The sequence below is a fragment of the Poecile atricapillus genome, chromosome 23 (assembly GCF_030490865.1).
Source record: "Poecile atricapillus isolate bPoeAtr1 chromosome 23, bPoeAtr1.hap1, whole genome shotgun sequence".
Lineage (NCBI taxonomy): Eukaryota > Metazoa > Chordata > Aves > Passeriformes > Paridae > Poecile > Poecile atricapillus.
The window spans coordinates 2996662-3015525 of record NC_081271.1 but is presented as its reverse complement, the minus strand read 5'-3'; the positions used below and the strand labels follow the sequence as shown (position 1 = coordinate 3015525).

Sequence of the window (18864 nt, the reverse complement as noted above, 5' to 3'; positions counted from 1 at the left end):
TAAGAGAAGAGAAGAGAAGAGACTTTTATTTTAATTATCATACACTGCAGTTTGAAAGAAAAACCTTTCCACTGAAGGTGGGGTTTGTTTACAGAAACTCAGATGATTCTGTTTTTAACTTTGAAGGAGTTGTTGCCATATTTGAGGTGTGAGAGGCACTAAATGTTCCCCAAACAGGCCCATGGAGAGCTGTCCCCCATTTCTGAGCTGGGAGGTGCTCCCAGCCTGCTCCTGTTCCCTCATTCCCACTGTGGAGATTCCCAAGCTGACCTGCTTTAGAAACGGGTCAGTTTGGCCAAACCCAGCGGTTTTTGTTGTATTTACCCTCATCACTCCCTGAGCTGCTCCTTCAGCACCTCTGGCTATTGACACCTCCTGAAATGATGGGAATTCCCATTTTAGCCCTGCCACAGGAGTGTTCCCATTTAGGTTTGGGGATTCAGGTGTCTCACGGGTGCTTCCCCAGTGGGAATTTGGAGCTTCTCTGTTTCTTTCCCAGCCCATTCCCATCCCTGGCTTGGCTCTTCCATGCCAAGGGAAGCCCCATGTGAGCCACAGACTGAAGCCACCACTTTCCCTCCACGCCTCGGCATTTCACGTCCCCTCGGAAGGAAGGAAGCTCCTTTTGTTGAGCACACAGGCTTTAATTTCCCTGTCAGATCCCAGCAGCGGGTCAGTGTTGTGACTGACTGCCTGAGGATCGCTCCCTCAAGGGTAATTACCCTAAATTCCCGTTTGAAGGACAGCTTTCCCTGGATATGATACAAGGAACCCACTTTTTTTCCATTCACTTAAATTCATGAATTCAGCTCGGCTGTCACCGAGCGTGGAGCACTCGGGGACTCGAAGCACTTCCAGCTCCATGGTGAAACCCAACAATGTGGGATGGGACAGAGCCCCCACCGTGGAGAAGTTGGGATCCACGGAGCTCCTGGTGGATGTGGAGGATGGAAAAGCGCCACACACGGAGTTGGGAATCTCTCCCTTCCCTTCCTTCCACCTGGGTGGCAAAAGCTTCATCCCTTCCTTCCTGGCATCCTGGATGCTCCCGTGGGCTCACCCACAGGGTGTCCAGGAGTCACCCATCAACAACAAACAGTTAAAAGGAAGAAAATAGGCTGGAAATATCAATGCACTTTGGTAACAATAAACCCTGCTTTTAATTTATGCTAATATGTAGGGTTGTGGTGACAGTAAGAACAAAATTACAGAGTGGCTTTCTAGCTGGTAATTATCCCTCCATTTTCGTTGCTCGGGAAGATGGACACACAATTATGCTCTCTTGCTGTATATTAATACGGATTCTTGACATCTTCAGCAGACCTGGAGCTGTCATCGGGCTTTTTGTCTACTTTAATTGAAAATTAATGGTTACTGTGTTACCACGGAAACCGTGGCAATGGACGCCAATAGCGCTCACATATCAAACAGGCACTGGTGGCATTGTCTGTCCGTGGTGACCTTGAAAGTTAAAAGAAAAACTTAAATAAAAAAAAAAATAATAAATGGTGAGAGAGGTAGGAAGGAAGAGGAAAAAAAAAAAAAACCCACATGGAAAAGAGAGGGTTGGAATTGAGGGGAGGGGAGAAGGGGAAAGAAGGGTGGGGAGGAGAACTTGGTGCCTTTGTATCTGCACCAGGAAAAAGAGGGAGAATGAGAGGAGTGAGAGAGGTGGAGTGGTGGAGAGGAGGAGGCTCAGGATGACTCCAGCAGCTCCAGGGATTTTGGGGCTTTGCCTCCTCGAGAGGCCGAGTGAGGAAGGGATGCTTGGGATGCAAACAGGGAACAAAGCGAGCAGAGGAGCCCCGAGCAGGGTGGGCAGCACTGGGAGAAAGTTCATGGGCTGCGTGGAGATAAGAGAGGGGAAAACAGGCCGGGAAGGCAGGGAAATGGGCTGGAGGGGAAAGAGAGCAGCTTTGCTTTGACTGGGAGTGTTGCCCGAAGGCTGCAGAGCCTGGGGATTAAAGCTGCCCTGCCGGTGCTCTGGAGAGTGTTTGGGGTCAGGCACCGGCTCTGCCCCACAGAGAGACCCCAAAGCCCTTCCCTGTCCGGAGCTGGAGTGCGAGGAGGGGGCTGGGGCACACAGGACCCCTCCAGCTCCTGGTGCAGCTCAGCCCCAAGCCCAGCCAGGGACTCTCAGCCTGCTCTGAAGAGGGCTTCAAGAAAATGTCCCGACATTTTCTCCCTGGAAAAGCAATTTTAGGTAGGTTTGGCTGTCCCCAGCATCCCTCTGGGGCTGGCTCCTGTTTCCCAGGAGAAAGGCGCTGGCACCGACCCTTTTGGGGCAGCAGTGGAGGGGGGAGGGCCCAGAGCAGGATTTGGGAAGGGGGATTTGGGATTGCTGGAGTGCAAACACACAGCAGCCCCTCTCTGGGGAAGCTGGGACAGGGTGACAAGTGGCCCTGGTGACACGGTGGGAGCAGCAGGGGACACGCAGCAGCCACGGGGACTGAGGCGCTCCCGTCCTGTCCCTAAAGCAGCTGCACCACTGGCCTGGCTTCTCCTGCTCCCTTCTCACTCTCCTTGAGCTTGCCATGATCCCGGCTTTCTGCAGGCTCTGGAGCTCGGGGAGAGGCGCTGCTCTGCTTTTCCTTGGGCAATAAAACCACCCTGGAGCAAAGGGATTTGCAGCTGGGGTTTGCAGTCACCACCTTGTGCCCCAGCCCGGGAGGGAGGCAGGGATGTCCTGGCCCAAAAGCAGGAATAGTTTGGTGGAGGAAGTGAAACATCGACATTTTGGAAACTCCTGGGAAAAGGCAGAGATGATCAGGGAAGAACCGGGGATGCTCCGTGCATCCTCCCACGGGGCAGGGCTGGGTCTGCCCGGGCTCTCCGGGGAAAGCAGGATGTCCCCACTGCCTCCTCCATGAAAGTCAGATTTAAAGGGAAAATGGGAAAGGGGAAAGGGAAAATGGGAAATAGGAAAGGGAAAAGGGAAAGGGAAAGGGAAAGGGAAAGGGAAAGGAAAGGGAAAGGGAAAGGGAAAGGGAAAGGGAAAGGGAAAGGGAAAGGGAAAAGGGGGAAGGGGGAAGGGAAAAGGAGGAAGAGAAAGAGGAAATGGGAAAGGGAGCTCCGAGGTGATTCCCGGCCTCTCCGGGAGCCTTTGAAAGCCCGGAGCTCATCCCTGCCCGGCAACCACGAGCACAAACACAGCGGAGACACGCCTGAAAGCCAGGGCCTTTTTTCATTTCCCCTGCATCCCTGATCCCAGCGTTAATCCCTGCTCTGAATCCTGTCAGCCCGGCTGTTCTAGCACTGACATTGCTGCAGGCATCTTCCGCGCCGCCTTCCCTCAGATCTGCCTCCTCCTGGGACACCTAAAGAGGACTCGGAGATTTCTGCCCTGCTCGAGGATTCAGCCCGTGCCCTCCAGCAAAGCGCGGGGGGTCCCGGGGGGCCGCGGGCAGAGGGGGACGGGGCCGTGGGGCCGGGGATGCTCGGGGATCCAGCACGGGAGGTGGGGGATGAGGGGTCCAGCCCTGCCAGGGAAAAAGCACGGGAGGGGCAGGGAAAAGGAAAATGGGAAGGGGAAGAGGGAAGGGGAAAAGGGAAAGGGAAAAGGAGAAAGGGAAAATGGGATGGGCAGGGGAAAGGGAAAGGGAAAGGGAAAGGGAAAATGGGAAGGGGAAGAGGGAAGGGGAAAAGGGAAAGGGAAAGGGAAAGGGAAAATGGGAAGGGAAAGGGACAGAAGAAAGGGGGAAAGGGAAAAGGAAAGGGAAAAGGGAAAAAGAAAAAGGGGAAGAAAAAGGGGAAAGGAGAAGGGGAAGGGGAAGGGGAAGGGAAAGGGGAAGGGAAAGGGAAAGGGAAAGGGAAAGGGAAAGGGAAAGGGAAAGGGAAAGGGAAAGGGAAAGGGAAAGGGAAAGGGAAAGGGAAAGGGAAAGGGAAAGGGAAAGGGAAAGGGAAAGGGAAAGGGAAAGGGAAAGGGAAAGGGAAAGGGAAAAGGACACTGCTGCTTGTGCTGGCACTGATGCCCAGGGGGTTAACACCGTCCCCTCAGGACTCTGTTGCCAAATTCGCTGTCCGGTCCGTACGATAACGAGGCGCCGGAGCCTTTTCCCAGCCCAGCAGCGATGGGTCAGAGGCCGGGAATGCTCCCTGGCACACCCATCACCGGCCCGGGGCTGCCGGGGCACCTCCTGCCCTGCCCGTGCCCACACAGGTGCCCAGCTCAGTGTGAGAGAGCCCACGGCCCGTCCCGGGTGGGCAGAAACTGCAGAGGGGCAAAGGGGTGTCCCCGGGTGTCCCCTGGTGTGACACCAGCAGACACCCCTGGGCATGGAGCAGAGATGCTGGCGGAGCTCATCCTGCTCTGGCTCGCTGAGATGGGCAAGGAAAGGGAAAGAATACAAAAGTTGGAGTCTTCTCGCTCACATCCCGTCACAGGGCCGGGAACTGTGAGGTTTCTGCACCTCCAGAGCCGGGGTGGCCCCAAATCCCGGATCCAAACGCCTCCACCCCCGGGCGCCTGGAAAACCGAGGTTGTTCCGCGGCTGCGAGCCACAGGCTCCCTGTTCGGGCAGGTTTCCTCCATAAAACCCAGCCAAGCCGAGCTGCAGCTCTTCAGCAGCGTTCCCTCGGCCCCGGGGGGGACAACAGCTCCTCACTCCCACCCCGGGCTCTGCCGCCCCTTCCCCGCTCCCCTGGTGGAAAACTGACAGAGAGGGGCAGCTCCTGGTGGTGTGTCCTCCCCAGAACACCCCAAACTCAGCCCCTGGTGAAGCACAGACAATCTTTGGGACCTTCAAGCCGGGAAAAAAGGTTGTGAGGTGCCAGGGAGGGTCTGTCCCCCTCCTCCAGCCTCCCAGGACAGCCCAGCAGTGCCACCCTCTCTCCCCGCTGCACTCACAGGTGGCAGCGCGGTGGCACAAACCCGCTCCCGTGGTTTATGTGGGCAGGGAGTGGGGTTTTATTCTCTGAGCGGGGACTTTACTGGCAGATATTTGGATTTTATGAGCCTGAGTCCGTGGGTTTATGGCAGGAAAGGTGGGGATGTTAATGAACTGCTCCAGAAACAGGAACGAGAGTGGAAAGACATTTTCAATGGGCCTTTAATAAATAACAAAGGACCCATCCATTAAAATGTTGTAAGCAATAAAAAATCTCTGTGTATATTGTTGGAAATACATAGTCCCTGGGAAGTTTAAATCCATTATTATTTAAAAATCCAACTGTGCCCACTGCCCAGACAAGAATATCCCTGGGGATGCTCCGTGAGAGCCAGGGCCTGAGCATCCCCAGCCAAATTCCAGCACTGCTTTTGGGTGAACTTCTGCTTTTTGAACACCCACAGCCAGAGGTAAAGTGGGCTCCAAATCCCGCAGTCCCCAGCAGGAGGAGGGCTGGATTCCTGCGAGAGAGCCTGGAAATATCTTTCTTATTTGAAATGTTTGTACAGCATGACTTGGCCGATTTACCTCCCAATCTCTCACGCTGGCCTCAAGCCGAGGGCATTAGCGACACTGTGAGCCAGATAAATGAGCCCAACGCTTTTTCTTCTCCCTATCTGCTGCTACAAAAAAAAAATAAATTAAAAAAGGGGTTTTTTTCTATCCAAGTGCCTCCCGTTAACCCAGGCACTGCCGGGGGTGGGAGCAGAGGAGCTGGAGAGCAGCAGGGGCCGCGTGTTTGCACAGCCAGGAGTGGAAAAAGCCATGGAAAAGCTGGATGCTTCCTGGCACAGCCCTGGCTGGAGGCCTGGAGACAAGGGATCTGCAGGTAGGAGCACTGCCAGGATGGAGCTGGTTTGATATTCCCTGCAGTTGTGTCAGATCCAGCTCCCAGCTGATCTGGGATCAGCTAAAATTTGGATTTGATGAGCCGGCCTCTGTGGGTTTATGGCAGGAAAGGTGGGCACGTTAATGAACTGCTGCAGACACAGGAACGAGCCTGGAAAGGCATTTCCAAGGGGCTTGGAATCAAAACCACAGGATCCAGCCTCTCCAGAGGGTTTGGATTCCCCCAGCGCTGCCAGGCTGGTCTCCAGGCTGGCACCTGAACCGGGATTCACCCCATGGCAGGAGGGTTTGGGGTTTGTGACCCACATTTCCCACATCAGGACAGTGACCTGAGGGGAAGGGGGGAACATCCCAAACTCCTTTCCAGGGTACAAACCCCCCCCGTGGAGGAAGAGGTGCAGGAAGGACACGTCAGACCCAGCGGGGCTGTGCGGGTTTGGTTCCAGAGGCAAAGGGGTTTTAATATGAAATAACCCCAATTAACCTGCCAGGAATTCCCAGCCCTCGTTTTGTGGTGCTGGCAGGGAGAGGGGAGCAGGAGGAGAGGAGAGGAGAGGATTTGGGCTGTGGAAGTGCTGGGCCAGGAATGGGGTCAGGGAACCAGCAGGGTCCATCTCCCCCCAATCTGCAGCTCAAACCCTGCAGTGAGAACTTCTTGTGACCTGAAGCGAGAAGATCCTGATTTTACTCAGTTAATTTCTTTTAAAAAGGACAAATCCATCAACATTAAAGTGTTCAACACTCAGCACATAGCTCAGACTCCGAGCTGGGGTGGTTTTGATGGGATGGGGTGGCTGCAGTGTGGAGAGCAGCTGCTTTTCCAGCATTTGGGTGAATTTGGGCACATTTTGGACAGCAGCCTCATTGGTGGGACCTCAGTGAGAGCTGGAGGGTGCAGAAAGGCAGTTCTGTCCCCAGAGCTGTCACTGCAGAGCATCACAGAGCAGATGTGGGCACCAAAGTGGAGTGGGAATGGCTCTGCCTGTGCAGGCTGCCATTACTGCACACAAAACCCTCGGGAGAAATGATTTCCCTGCATTTGGAGAAGGGATCAGCCCCAGGAGGAGGCGCCTTTGCCAGGTTTAATTGGGGTAATTCAAGCACAAGCTTTGGGGTGCCGTGGTTCCACACTGAGTGATGGGGCCTGGAGCCACCGAGGTTGGCTCATTGCAGGAGTTCTGTGTGAGGGAGACACTCGCTGCCATTTCAGGACAGAGGTGACCAGGGACAGCACCCAGGGACCGGCTGGAGCTGTCCTGGGGGGATTTAGGATGGATCTCAGGGGAAGGTTCCTCCTCCAGAGGCTGCTGGGCACTGCCCAGGCTCCCCAGGGAACGGGCACGGCCCGAGGCTACCAGAGCTCCAGGAGCGTTTGGAAAACACTCTCCAGGCCAGGGTGAGATTGCTGGGAGGTGATTTCCACCTTGGGGTGAGTCCCGTGCATTCACGGGCCGCTGGGGCTCGGCGCCACTCGGGCTCTTCTCCGCCGCATCCACACCCGGGTACCCGGCCCGGCCCCTGGGAGCTGTGCCACCATTAATTGCCAGTTTCCTCGGAGCTGGGCTGGGGCTCTGGAGCGAGCCCAAGTGGCGGATGGGGATGAGCCGAGCTCGGGGCACACCCGTTCGGACCGGGCTGGCGCAGCTCCCCGAGCGTTGGTGACCTCATGCCGCAGACACGGATGAGGTCACCGGGATGGATAATTGCCCTCCCAGAACGATGTATCTTGCGGGAAGAGGATGTTGTGAAGCCGGCGAACTTGCCGGGGCGAAAAAACACCTCGCACGCCCCTGGCCGGGAGTGCTGCGAGGGGAAACTCATCCCCGGAGCGTGCCAGGAGCTGCCGGGAGGGAGCATGGCAGGAGAAGAGACGGCGGCAGGCGGGATGCGGCTCGGGGGGAGCCGGGGATAATTGCTGCAGGAAGGTGTGCGGTACCTGGCGGGGAGGGAGAGGGGCCGTGCAGGGACCTGCCCTCCCCAGGGCACGGGCGGGATGCGCTCCCGGAGATCTCCCGGCCGCCATCCGGAGCAGGGCGCTGCCAGGGCCTTTCCTCGCTCGACATCTCCTCCTCAGGCTGCCTCAGGTCCTTCTCCCCCGGTTAAAACCCCGCTGCCGAAGCTCCGGGATGGATCAGGCAGGTCCCTGGGGGCTGCAGGTTCCCTGGGTGAGCCCTCTGGAGCTCGCAGTGCCTCAGTTTCCCCGCCTGCAAACAGCAGTGGCGATGCCCCGTTACCCTCACAGAACACCCGGAGACACAAAACCAACCCGGTACCCCTCATCCAGTCCTCCCTTCCCGTGCCGGGGAGAGCTCCAGAGGGTTTTATCCTCCCGGAGGAATTGCTCCAGCCGGGGAGAAGGAGTGCCGAGCCCTCCCCACGCCGCTCTCAGCTGGTTCTTCTCCCCGCAGCCCCGTGACAGGTATTTGAAAAGAAGCTGAGCACAATCCTATCAAACCTCCGCCGTTCCTGGGACAAGCCAGACTTTAAGGAGTCGGAGTCCGAGTGAGTTTCACAAGAAAACAAACAGAAATACTTCAGTCGCTGCAGAAGGAAAAAAAAAAAAAAAAAAAAAAAAGGAAAAAAAAAAAAGAAAAGAAAAAAGAGAAGTCAGGGGGAAAAAATCGCAGTACTGTGGAAAAAAATCAACTCTTTCCTGAATAAAGCAGAAAAAAAACCCGCGGCCGTATTGAGCTGTGACATATGGTTACACAAATAGAAACCACAGAGGGGAAAATCATGTTTTCTCTTTCATTATTTATCACTCTCTAACTGTCTCCAGCTGGGTGAGTAAACAGCCTCATTGGGCTGTAATGAGAACAGCCTGCTGCCACTGTGCCGGGGCTGCCGGAGCGTGTGCGAGCCGGGCTGGGACCTGCCAAGCCCCCGAGGCAGCCCCCGCTGCCCCCGGGCACCGCCGCGGGGCCGGGATGGAGAGGGGTGGAGAGGGATGGAGAGGGATGGAGAGGGGTGCGGGGAGATGGAGAGGGATGTGGAGGGATGGAGAGGGATGTGGGGAAATGGAGAGGGATGGAGAGAGATGGAGAGGGATGGAGAGGGGTGCGGTGAGATGGAGAGGGGTGGAGAGGGATGGAGAGGGATGGAGAGGGGTGCGGGGAGATGGAGAGGGATGTGGAGAGATAGAGCGGGATGTGGAGGGATGGAGAGGGGTGGAGAGGGACGTGGGGAGATGGAGAGGGGTGAAGAAGGATGTGGAGGGATGGAGAAGGATGTGGAGGGATGGAGAGGGGTGAAGAAGGATGCTTGGAGATGGAGAGGGGTGGAGAAGGTGTGGAGGGATGAAGGATGTGAGGGGATGGAGAAGGATGCAGAGGGATGGAGAAGGATGCAGAGGGATGGAGAAGGATGCAGAGGGATGGAGAAGGATGCAGAGGGATGAAGAAGGGATGGAAAAGGATGCAGAGGGATGGAGAACGATGCAGAGGGATGGAGAAGGTGTGGAGGGATGAAGGATGTGGGGGGATGGAGAAGGATGGAGAGGGATGGAGAACGATGCGGAGGGATGGAGAAGGATGTGGGGGGATGGAGAAGGATGCAGAGGGATGGAGAAGGATGCAGAGGGATGGAGAAGGATGCAGAGGGATGAAGAAGGGATGGAAAAGGATGCAGAGGGATGGAGAAGGGATGGAAAAGGATGCGGAGGGATGCGCGCACGTGGCCCCGGCGCCCGCAGCATCCTCCCCTCGGCACGCGCTAACGAGGTCCAGGCGCGGAGTTAAATTAAGCGGCCGCTCCGGTTATTGTTCAGGGGAATTATGTGCCCAATTTCCCCCCTGAGCCGCGTTGCAAATTGACTCCTAAGTGTCCCGTGAAATGGCTGCGTAATTTGCACATTTGAGAAGCAGGAGCGGGGCCGAGCGCCGGTTCTTGGCTTCGCTTTGCTTCCCTCCCCACCTCGCCCGGTTTTTGCCGGTTTTGCCGCCGGCTTTCGTCTGCCCCGCGGTTCTCAGGGGGTTCAGGCTCAGAGTCCGAGGGCATCCATCCTCCAAAAAGGATCCAAAAGGGGAATTTTGGCAGCTCTCAGCACTGTGGGAGCAGAGCCGAGGCCACGATCCCTTGGCACCCCCTGTGCCATCCCCGGGAGTTTCCGCGGCTGCCCAAGAGCTGCTCCCCGGCTCCCGAATCCCAGCGCGTTTCCCATCGGCTTCCCTGGGCTAGGGGGGATCAGACTCGAGGGTTCAGATTCCCCCTGATTAGGGCAGGCTTTGGATTAGGCTCTGAATTAGGTCAGGGCATGGGGTCCTCCACCCTCCCCGTTGCTCTGGTCTTTCCATCCCATCTTTCTCCTGGAGCTGGGATTCCCTGACCAGCCCAGGGCTCGTGTGGCACACCCAGGGCGAGTGACACAGGTGACACGGGCACAGCCACCGTGACCCAGCTTTGATCAGCCCCATCCCAGCCGAATTCTCACACCCGATACCCCGCTAGGAGCCTCGGGAAGGGGCACCACAGAAACACCACGTCCATCCCAACTTTTGGGAGGAGAAATGTCTCCATCGAGAGCCAGAAAGTCCTTGAGCAGTGATTTCCCAGGAAGATTAACCCATTTCTCCAGTGAAGAAGGGCAGCCGGCGTCTGGAGCCCATCCCAGTCCTTCTGACACATGAAAAACTATTAGTAAACGGAAGCGTTTTTAATGAAAACTGACCCAATTTTGAATGCCACTTCTCCTCCCGCCTCAGGAATAGGCTGTGCCAGAGTTTGAGTGAAATTAGGTCATTGTTGAACAAAGGTCATGAAAGAACTTGAAAAGCTTTTTGATGGGAAACCCCAGTTTTTATGGGGTTTTGTGGAAATCCCCTCCCAAATAAAGTTATAAATAGAGTGACAAAACAGCGCAGGGAGCCAACCATCCCTGTGTTACCCACCCCGGTAAAAAAACCAACTGCAAACTTCAGCCTTCCTGAACCTGGGGGAAGAAACAGGAAACCTGCTGAGAACCTGACTGTTTTTTTCCCCTACTAAACCCTGGCATCCCTCTCAAGCCTGGCCATCCAGGATGGGGATTTGGGGAAATATCCCAAGAGCTTGGCAGGACAGGGAGGGCTCTGCTGTGCCTCTGATTCAACACATCCCAGTGCCAGAGCCCTGGAACTGAATCAAAGGCCTCTTACAGGAAACACTCCCTGAGCTTTCCCAATCACCCTTGGGATGAGCGAATCCCTGCCCCATTCCATGGGAAGGGATGGCACAGGCAGCTCCTTCCTTCCTGTGCCAGACTCGGAACTCCTGGGGAGCTTGTGCAAATCAGTCACTAGAAGTGGAAGTTTTGGGGTTGGGAACACCCCAGGAGGTTTTTTAAGGGGAAAGGATGGTTGAGGTGGCTCCTGTGGGAAGGTTTTCTGTTTCTGCCCCCAAACCTGCTCAGGTGCAGATGTATCCACGCCCCAGGAGTGTGCAAGAGGAGCGGCAGCCTGAGAAACCTCTGCCTTTGCTATTGGGGGTGAATTCTCAGATGAGGAGAGGCCTGACCCAGCAGCAGAGGCAGCTCTGATCCAGGGAATAACTTGATTTTTGAGGGCTCCCGTGCCTTGCACGCACATGTGTCCATATATACACAAATATTCACACTCAGCACCAATTCCCCCTTCACTCTCTAACAGAAATTGGGGCCGACTGTGCCTGGTTTGGGTGGTTCGAGGCTCTGGTGGTCACTCCCCTGGCTGGTTTGGTTCCTGGTGCCAAGTTCAGAGCTCTGGGGGACCCTGGCCCGGTGCTGGCCCCAGGGACACTGCAGTGTCCTCAAACCCAGAGCCCCAGAGGGGGAAGCAGAGCAAGGAGCAGAATTCCAGCCCCAAACAAAGCACTTTTGTGCTCCCACAGCGAGGGGCGGGAGGGCTTCCTGCTGCCCTGCTTTGGGGGCTGCTTCCCTCCTTCCCTGGCCTGTCCTGACCTCCAGAGCTTCTCTGAGCCCACATTTCTGCCCAGCACCTTCCTCCTCGCCATTAGCATCCTCCCCGTGTAAATGTTAATGAATTGTCATCAGACCAAAGTAATCACCAGTCAGCAAAACTTAATTTTACTAAAAGACAAAAAGAGGCTTCGCTCTAATTGATGGAAAATTGGTCGTTTCTTGTCAGGTTATTGTTCATTTCCCGCCTGTTAATGACCAGATCCCTCCAGCCGTGCCCAGCCCGGAGCCTGGAGAGCGGCACGGAGGAGCCGTCAGGAAATCTGGGATGAACAGGCACATTTCCATTAAACTTCCAGTGGGAGCCTCCAAAAGGAGCGAGGAGGACGAGCCCCTGGCTGGGGAAGCAGCAGCGGTGGCTCCTCAGAGCACACAAACAGCACCCAGATAAGAGCTGGTGATTACATTTTTGGATGCCTTTCTGTTTTAATCACCCAAAGGGCTTGGAATTGGAGGAACTTTGAGGTCCTTTCCAACCCAAACCATTCCCTAATTCTTGTGATTCCAAGAGCCGGGCAGAGGAGGCTGGAGCTCTGGTGCAATTCATGGCCTCACACGTCAGAAACGCCTTTTAATGTCCCTTTATCACAACCTTCTTGGGTTGGGGAAAAAAAACAACGATGGAGAATTGTCTTTCCCTTCAAATCCTGGCATCCCAAAGGGAAACAAATCTGCTTCCCACTATCCCAAGCAGTGGTTTTAGGGACACGAGGACCCTGCCCTGGTCCCACCTTGCTCGGTGCCATCCGTGGAGTCCCGGCTGTGGTGGGAGCAGCCCCCGGGCTCCCAGTGCCGCTGCCCGGGCTGGCTCTACTCAGGCTATTACGGTAATTTGATAAGCCACTTCTTCGTGATATGAATCTTCGCCTTCGTTAAAGGCAGGGGAAGAGAAAAAAAAAAAAAAAAAAAAACGAAAAAAAAAAAACCCATTGCATTTTGATGGCTCACAGGGACAGTTCATTAAGCAATCAACTCTTTTAATGAAATATTTCTTTGTTAAAATATTCATTGATCTGCCGCGGGTGAGAAGGAAGGACCGTGCGTCCCGAATGCTTTTCTGTTGAGTCTTCCCAAGCACGGGCTGGGAACGGCGGGATGGGCCCTGGCACTGCCAGGACAGGAATTCCCACAGCGACCCTTCCCTCTGGAGTGCCTGGAGCAAGGATTTGGGGATTTTCTGGGTGTTTTCCCCACCCCTCTCACCCACCTGTCACACCCCGGCTCTGAGGGGGGATGCGGGGTGGGTTTGTGGTGACACGTGGGGACATTGTGACACACATGGGGGGGAAGTTGGGCCAAGAATGAGCGGAAATGGGCAAAAAGTGGAAGGGGCAGAGTGGGAAGAGGGAGTTCCCAAGGGAAGGAATTGGTTCTCCCAGCCAGGTATGAGGGGACCCCTCTGTGACCACGCAAAGAACATTTTACACCCCGCAGGGCTGCAGCCAGACTCCCCAACCTAAGAGCGAGCAGGAGGGAGCCAGGACAGGGAACATTGGCAGGGAAAAAAAGAGAGGAGGGAAAAAAAAATAAAAATATCAAAGGGTGAGAAATGAACAACTGCAGACAAAGCAGCGAACGTGGCCTCCCCCCCTCCTTCCTCCAACCTTACACCGTGAGTAATTCCCGGCCGGCACCGTGACGGCTCCGACAGCAGCCACCACGTGCGGGTGAGCATCTCCTGAAGGAGCAGGAGGGAACAAACGGCAGCAGCCGCGAGCGAGTCCTGCTCCGCATGAGGAACGTTCCTGGGAAAGCAGGGAAATGATAAAAAAGGAGGATGGGGGAATGGGGGTGCTGATGGGGCTGGGGGAGCCACGTGTCCCGTGTGCCCAGGTGCTGGTGGCACAGCCGGGCTTGGCAGAGCTGGGGGAATTTCCATCCGGGCTGGGTGGTGGCTGCTCGCAGCTCCTTCCTGTCCTGGAATGGGGTTCTGCAGGTGCAGAGGGTCTGGGGACCCCCCAAACACCCCAAATATCTTCGTGTCTCGGTGTGGGAGCAGCACTCCCAGGCACTGCGGGTTTCCCTCCCTTATCCTTTCCCTCCAGCTCCCTAAAACCTGGCTGAGTCCAACCCTCAGTGTGCAGTGGGGGAAACTGAGGCACAGCACAGCCACCAGCCAGGGATCTGAGGTGGTGAAAGCCCCACTCAAAACCCACACTGAGTTCTGACCTGAGCCCAAATTGCTGATTATTTCCTTGATATCCCCTCTCTGTGCAGCTCCGGGAATGTTGGGATCCCCCTTCCCGGGGAACCACCGGGAGTTCCTGTCCGAGGGTCCCGGGATGCCTCTGGCTGGAGCAGGGGAGCAGAGTGCCAGCCCCTGGACAGGCAGCAGCCTGTGGCTTTCCCGGGGAGCCAGGAGCCTCTCATCACTTACAGGAACTCTGTGCATCATCCCCTGGCCTTACGCAAGAGGCGAGCGCGGTCCAAGAGCTGCAGCGGCCGCGGCCTCGCCAGCACGTCCGGGCAGAGCCGGATTGCTCCGTGTGCTCACAGCCCGGGAGCCTGGCCATGCCAGCACCGACCCTCGGGGGTCTCTGGGGGACCCCCCGGCCTCTCCAGCCCTGTCCTGGCTGGGGGTGCAGTTCCCAGAGCTGGGATTGCCCCGGGAAGGGCTGATCCCGCTCCGTGCTCCGCTCACCCGCGATGCCCCGGAGGGTGTTTGGGGGTCGGGATGAGCCCCGGGGGTTCTGGCCTGGATCCTCAGGAGGGAGAGGGAGAGGGCAGAGGGCTGGGCTGTGGGTGCTGCTGGGCATGACAGGGTGCTGGGGTGAAAATTGATGGTGTAATTCAGGTGGAAAACCAGATTTGCTGCTCACCAGTTGAAATTTCCCCCTTGGAAGGGATGGGAATTTGGAGTTTAACTGTGTCAATGCACAACACCATCCCCAAAACACTGCTCTGGAAGGCAAAATTAACTTTCTTCCCTCATTCTCTCCATTCTCCCATCCCAAATTCTCCTCTTCCTCATATTTCCATTTGCTTTTTTTCTTTGTTTTGCCTCAGAAGCAGGAGGGAGAGAATCGATTCAAGGTAGGAAGCAGAGGAGTTCAGGGGGACTCGTTCCCATCACCAAACACTGATTTTCCAAGCGAGCACATTCAGAAATCTCAGGTTTTGTTTCTGAAGTTGCTCTTCCCATGGAAGAAAGAAGAGAAACCAAAGGAGATGTTCCCCACTACCAGAAATGCTGGTTCAGAACCTGTGGCAAACAGGCTTTGGATTCATCTTGGAGAGGACTTTCCTGGAAGGATGAGGAAGTTTCAGATGAAGTGATTCAGAGCTGCTTTTCCTTGGGTGGGATTCAGGAGAAACCCAAACTGACCTTTTCCATGGAAGATTTCAGTTTTCTGTCAACCTTACAGCAAACTGGGGTTGTTCCCATTCCAGGCAAACACGGGATCACCATCCTTCAGCTGAAAAGGGGTTTTTTTAAGTTTTAAAGGTTTTCAAAATCCTGGTTGTGAGATCAGACAGTCCCCAGAGGGAAAAAAAGCCCAACTTTGTTAGGAAAAACAATTTCCCACCGCTGGGAGTTTGGGGGTGGATTGCAGATGCTGAGAGTGAGGATGAGCTGGGAAGAGGTGGAAGGTGGAGTTTTCCTGGAAAAGCTGAAGGACTCAGGGTTTGGGGCTGATCCCTCACCCCGCTCTGACTCTGCTGCTCTGCCCACGTGGATCAGGGCTTTATATCCACACAAAGTGTTTCATGCCAGAGCTCCAAATCCTCCTGCCTCCGCTGGACCCTTTGGAGGTGATCCATGCCCGAGGCTTTACCTGGTGCAGAACAAAAGGAAGTTTTTTTTTCCCCTTGCCTTTTTCACTGTGTCTCTCTTTTGGGAGCTCAGCACTGCTGCAGGAGCACTACGGTCTCCTTCCTGGCAATTCCCTCATCCCTGCAGCCTCCCTGATGTCCCCATTGGTTTTCCAGGAGCGAGGTGGTCCCTCAGTGACCAAACCCCGCCAGGGAAGGAGCGGTACCAACCCTGTCTGACCCCGATCCATCCCTGTCTCCTCACCCAGATCCCTCCTCCCTGCTCTGCCTCATTTCCAGGCTGACACAGTTGAACAAAGAGGGATTTTGGGGCCACGCTGGATTCACAAACTCCCCTCAGTGAAGGCTGCCCACGTCTTTTTGTGCGGCTCCTTCCCGTTCTGATGATATTTGATGTCTTCAAAGGGGCTCCTCTGATGTAGGGAAAAGAGGGCAGGCGCAGGTTGGATGAGGCTCGTCACTCAAAGCTGTTTTTTCGCTCAGAAAAGTGCTGGTTTGGGATGGAATGAGAGTGGGTATTGTGTTTGTCATGGACTGACGGCTGGGTGTAAAACTCACAAAGGTCTCGGAGCTTCCAGCACTCCCTGGGTTTGGAATGTGTCAGGAGCGATCTGAGCTGAACTGGGGGGGTCAAAGCTGCTGCACTTCCCATGTGGGGACCCTCTAAAGTGGGTTGGGGTGTCCCCTAACTCTGAGTGCTGAGCACGGAATGGATTGAACCAAGGATTGATCCAAGGGCTGGATCTCCCCTGCCGTACTGGGAGAGCTGGGAATGTTCAGCCTGGAGAAGTGAAGGCTCCAGGGAGACCTTAGAGCCCCTCACGTCTAAAGGTGCTCTAGGAGAGCTGGAAAGGGACAAGGACAAGGGCCTGGAGTGAGAGGAAGTGGCTGCTCCATCCCTGGAAGGGCTCAAGGCCAGGTTGGATGGACTTGGAGCAGCCTGGTCTGGTGGAGATGTCCCGTGGGTGACGGGCTGGGATGCAGAGCCCTGCTGGGCCATCCTGGCCCTGGATCTGAGGGGTCACCCAGAATCCAGAGCTGGCTGGAGAGGTTCTCCCTGGTGTTTGATGGCAGGGGAGAGGGAACGCTGTCCTCCCATGAAAGGAGGTGCTGGCAGGAAGCGGAGCCACGGCGCTTCTGAGAAACGGGGCCTGGGGAGCCTCTTCCACCAACGCCGGGCTCCTTCCACCAGGAGCAGAAGTGGGAGCAGCAGAGGCTCCCTGATAGGAGCTCCAGAGGGGACTGAAACCAAGCCAAGCCCTCTGGAAAATCCCTGGACTCCAACAGGGGTAGGTGAAGACCTTGGTTTCAGGCTCGGCACAGCCCAGGAGCTTGCCCTCATCCTGTTTGTCCCCTTGAAGGGAGATTTCTTGGGACAAAACCAATAGGATGTTTCCTAGGGCCATCAGAATGTAGTTGTAGAAAACCAGCTTGCCCATCTCACAGAAATTTCCTAACTTTTCATTCAATAATAGATTATTAAAAAATAACCAAACCAACCATAAACAGTCTTCCTTGTAAAAAAAATCAAATTATAGGGGGAAAAAAAATCCAGGTGTGTTGAAATACTTTTCATTCCAATTTCACCTCTTAAAGCTACTTTAGCTGTCCGTAAAACGGAAATTTCAAAAGAGCTACTTTTGAATTAAAAAAAAAGGGAACAGAGCAGCTGCTCTTTGGTGCCATCAAGACATAAGTGGCTTTGGAAAACTTCTCCTTGTGGGAATGGGATTGTCCATCCCCAGCCTGTGCAGGTGGGAATTCACCCCGCAGAGCAGCGCTCCGAGGCAGCCACAGCGGCAAGGCTGGAACGCTGTTCCCTCCTCTGCTCCAGCTGTGTCACCCTGCCCCGTGTCCCCAGCGCTGGGCCAGGGTTTGGGAGCAGCACCTGGGTGCTGGGTTGGGTCCAGCTCCCTCACGGAGTTTTGGGGCCTCTCTGCAGTGTTTGGGTGCAATATCTGGGTGCTGGTTTGGGTCCCTGGCACAGCTCTGCTCAGCCAGGGGCTGTGGGGGCCCTGTCCCTGCTGTGGGATGGGATTTCGGGGTGTCACGGGGAGTGTCACACAGCGGACTTGGGGCTGTTGGGGTCACCAGCTCAGCCCCTCGCTGTTCCCATCTGTAAATCGGGCTCAGCGCCCCTGTCCTGGCATTGAACTCGACGTTCCGAGCGCTCTTTCCCCACCCGGCCGATCCTGTGATCCCGAGGAGCGCCTAGAGCCGTGTCCCCAATCCCCCCGTGCCTCAATTTCCCCGCCGCTCCCCCCTTCCCCGAGCCCAGGGCTCCGCCGCGCGCCGGGGACCGAACGCGGCAGAAACCAATTAGCGCAGGCATTAATGAGCAAAACGCGGGGTGGGGGTGGCAAAGAACGGCGAGGTGGGGTGGGGGAGGCTCCATCCAGCGGGGTGCTCCAACCAGCGAGGGGACCCCCCCCCAAAAAAAAAAACCAAAAAAACAGCCCAACACCCCCGAGCGAGCGGGGGGCGCGGGGGGGATGCTCGGGCGGGGAAAGCGGCTGCACCTGCTTTAGAGGAACTATGGTAGGGCGGCCGGCGCCCGCCCCGCGCCGCCGCGCCCGCGCCGCCGCCGCGCCGAGCCGGACCTGAGCGCGGCCACGGCCCGGCCGGCCCCGGCTGCCCGCGCCCCCCGCCCCGCACGGCCCCGCTCCGCCGCCGCACGGAGCCCCCCCTCCGCCCCCGGCCATGCCGCGCCGCCTCTGAGCTCCGGCCCCGCCGCGCCCGCCCCGTCGAAGTTTGGGGAAGGTGCCGGTGCGGGGAGGGCTGTGCAGGGCTGGCGGGGGAAGGAGCGGCGCGGCTCATGCCCGCCCCGGAGCCCGGCGCTCGGCGCGACCAGGTGGGTGCGAGCGGCGCGGGAGGGTCCGCGGGTGTCCCCGGGGGAGGCGGGACCCCCCCGGCAGGTGCGGGGGGCGCGGGCCGTGCCCCCCGTGTCCCCCCCCGCTGCCCCCGGGGCCGGGCCGTGCCCCGCGCTCGGCCGCGCCGCGCTCGGAAGTTTTGTTACGGCTCCCGGACAAAGGGAGCGGGGCCGGCGCTGGGGGAGCCGGGGGTGCGGGCGGGCCGGGGCTCGGGGGGCGCACCGGGGTTCCCCCGGGGGGGGGGTCCCCGCGCTCGGTGCGCCCCGAGCAGCGCGGGGGTCCCGGTGCGTGCGGGGTGCCCGGCTGCGGGCGGGCGCGGGGGTCGCCGCCGCCCCCGAGGCGTTCGGGCGGCCGGCAGCGGGGAGGGGGGGTCGCAGCCCCCTCGGCGAGGGGGGGTCGGGCCCCGGGAAAGTTGCGCTGCCGCCGGCACAGCCGCGCTGCCGGTGCCGGATCCGGACCCGCCTCCGCTCCGGCGCTTCGGGGGTCCCGCACCCCCCGAGGGGGCAGCGCACCGGGGCTGGGGAGGGGGGGCCCGGCCGCCCCTGCCCTGCAACCG

The 18864-nt window shown here is 57.2% G+C and overlaps 1 protein-coding gene across 4 annotated transcripts in view; it reads left to right on the top strand.

The window, feature by feature from the left end:
• Window positions 1-18125: 18125 nt before the first annotated feature.
• Window positions 18126-18864, top strand: part of FOXP4 (forkhead box P4) — a 56189-nt gene continuing 55450 nt past the window's right edge. For 2 of the 4 annotated variants that reach the window (XM_058856062.1, XM_058856063.1), the window contains exon 1: window positions 18127-18289. The gene's annotated coding sequence lies outside the window, so the exon portion shown is untranslated. Of the gene's footprint in view, window positions 18290-18864 lie in introns of all 4 variants that reach the window. The other 2 variants (XM_058856061.1, XM_058856064.1) reach the window with 2 other exon arrangements.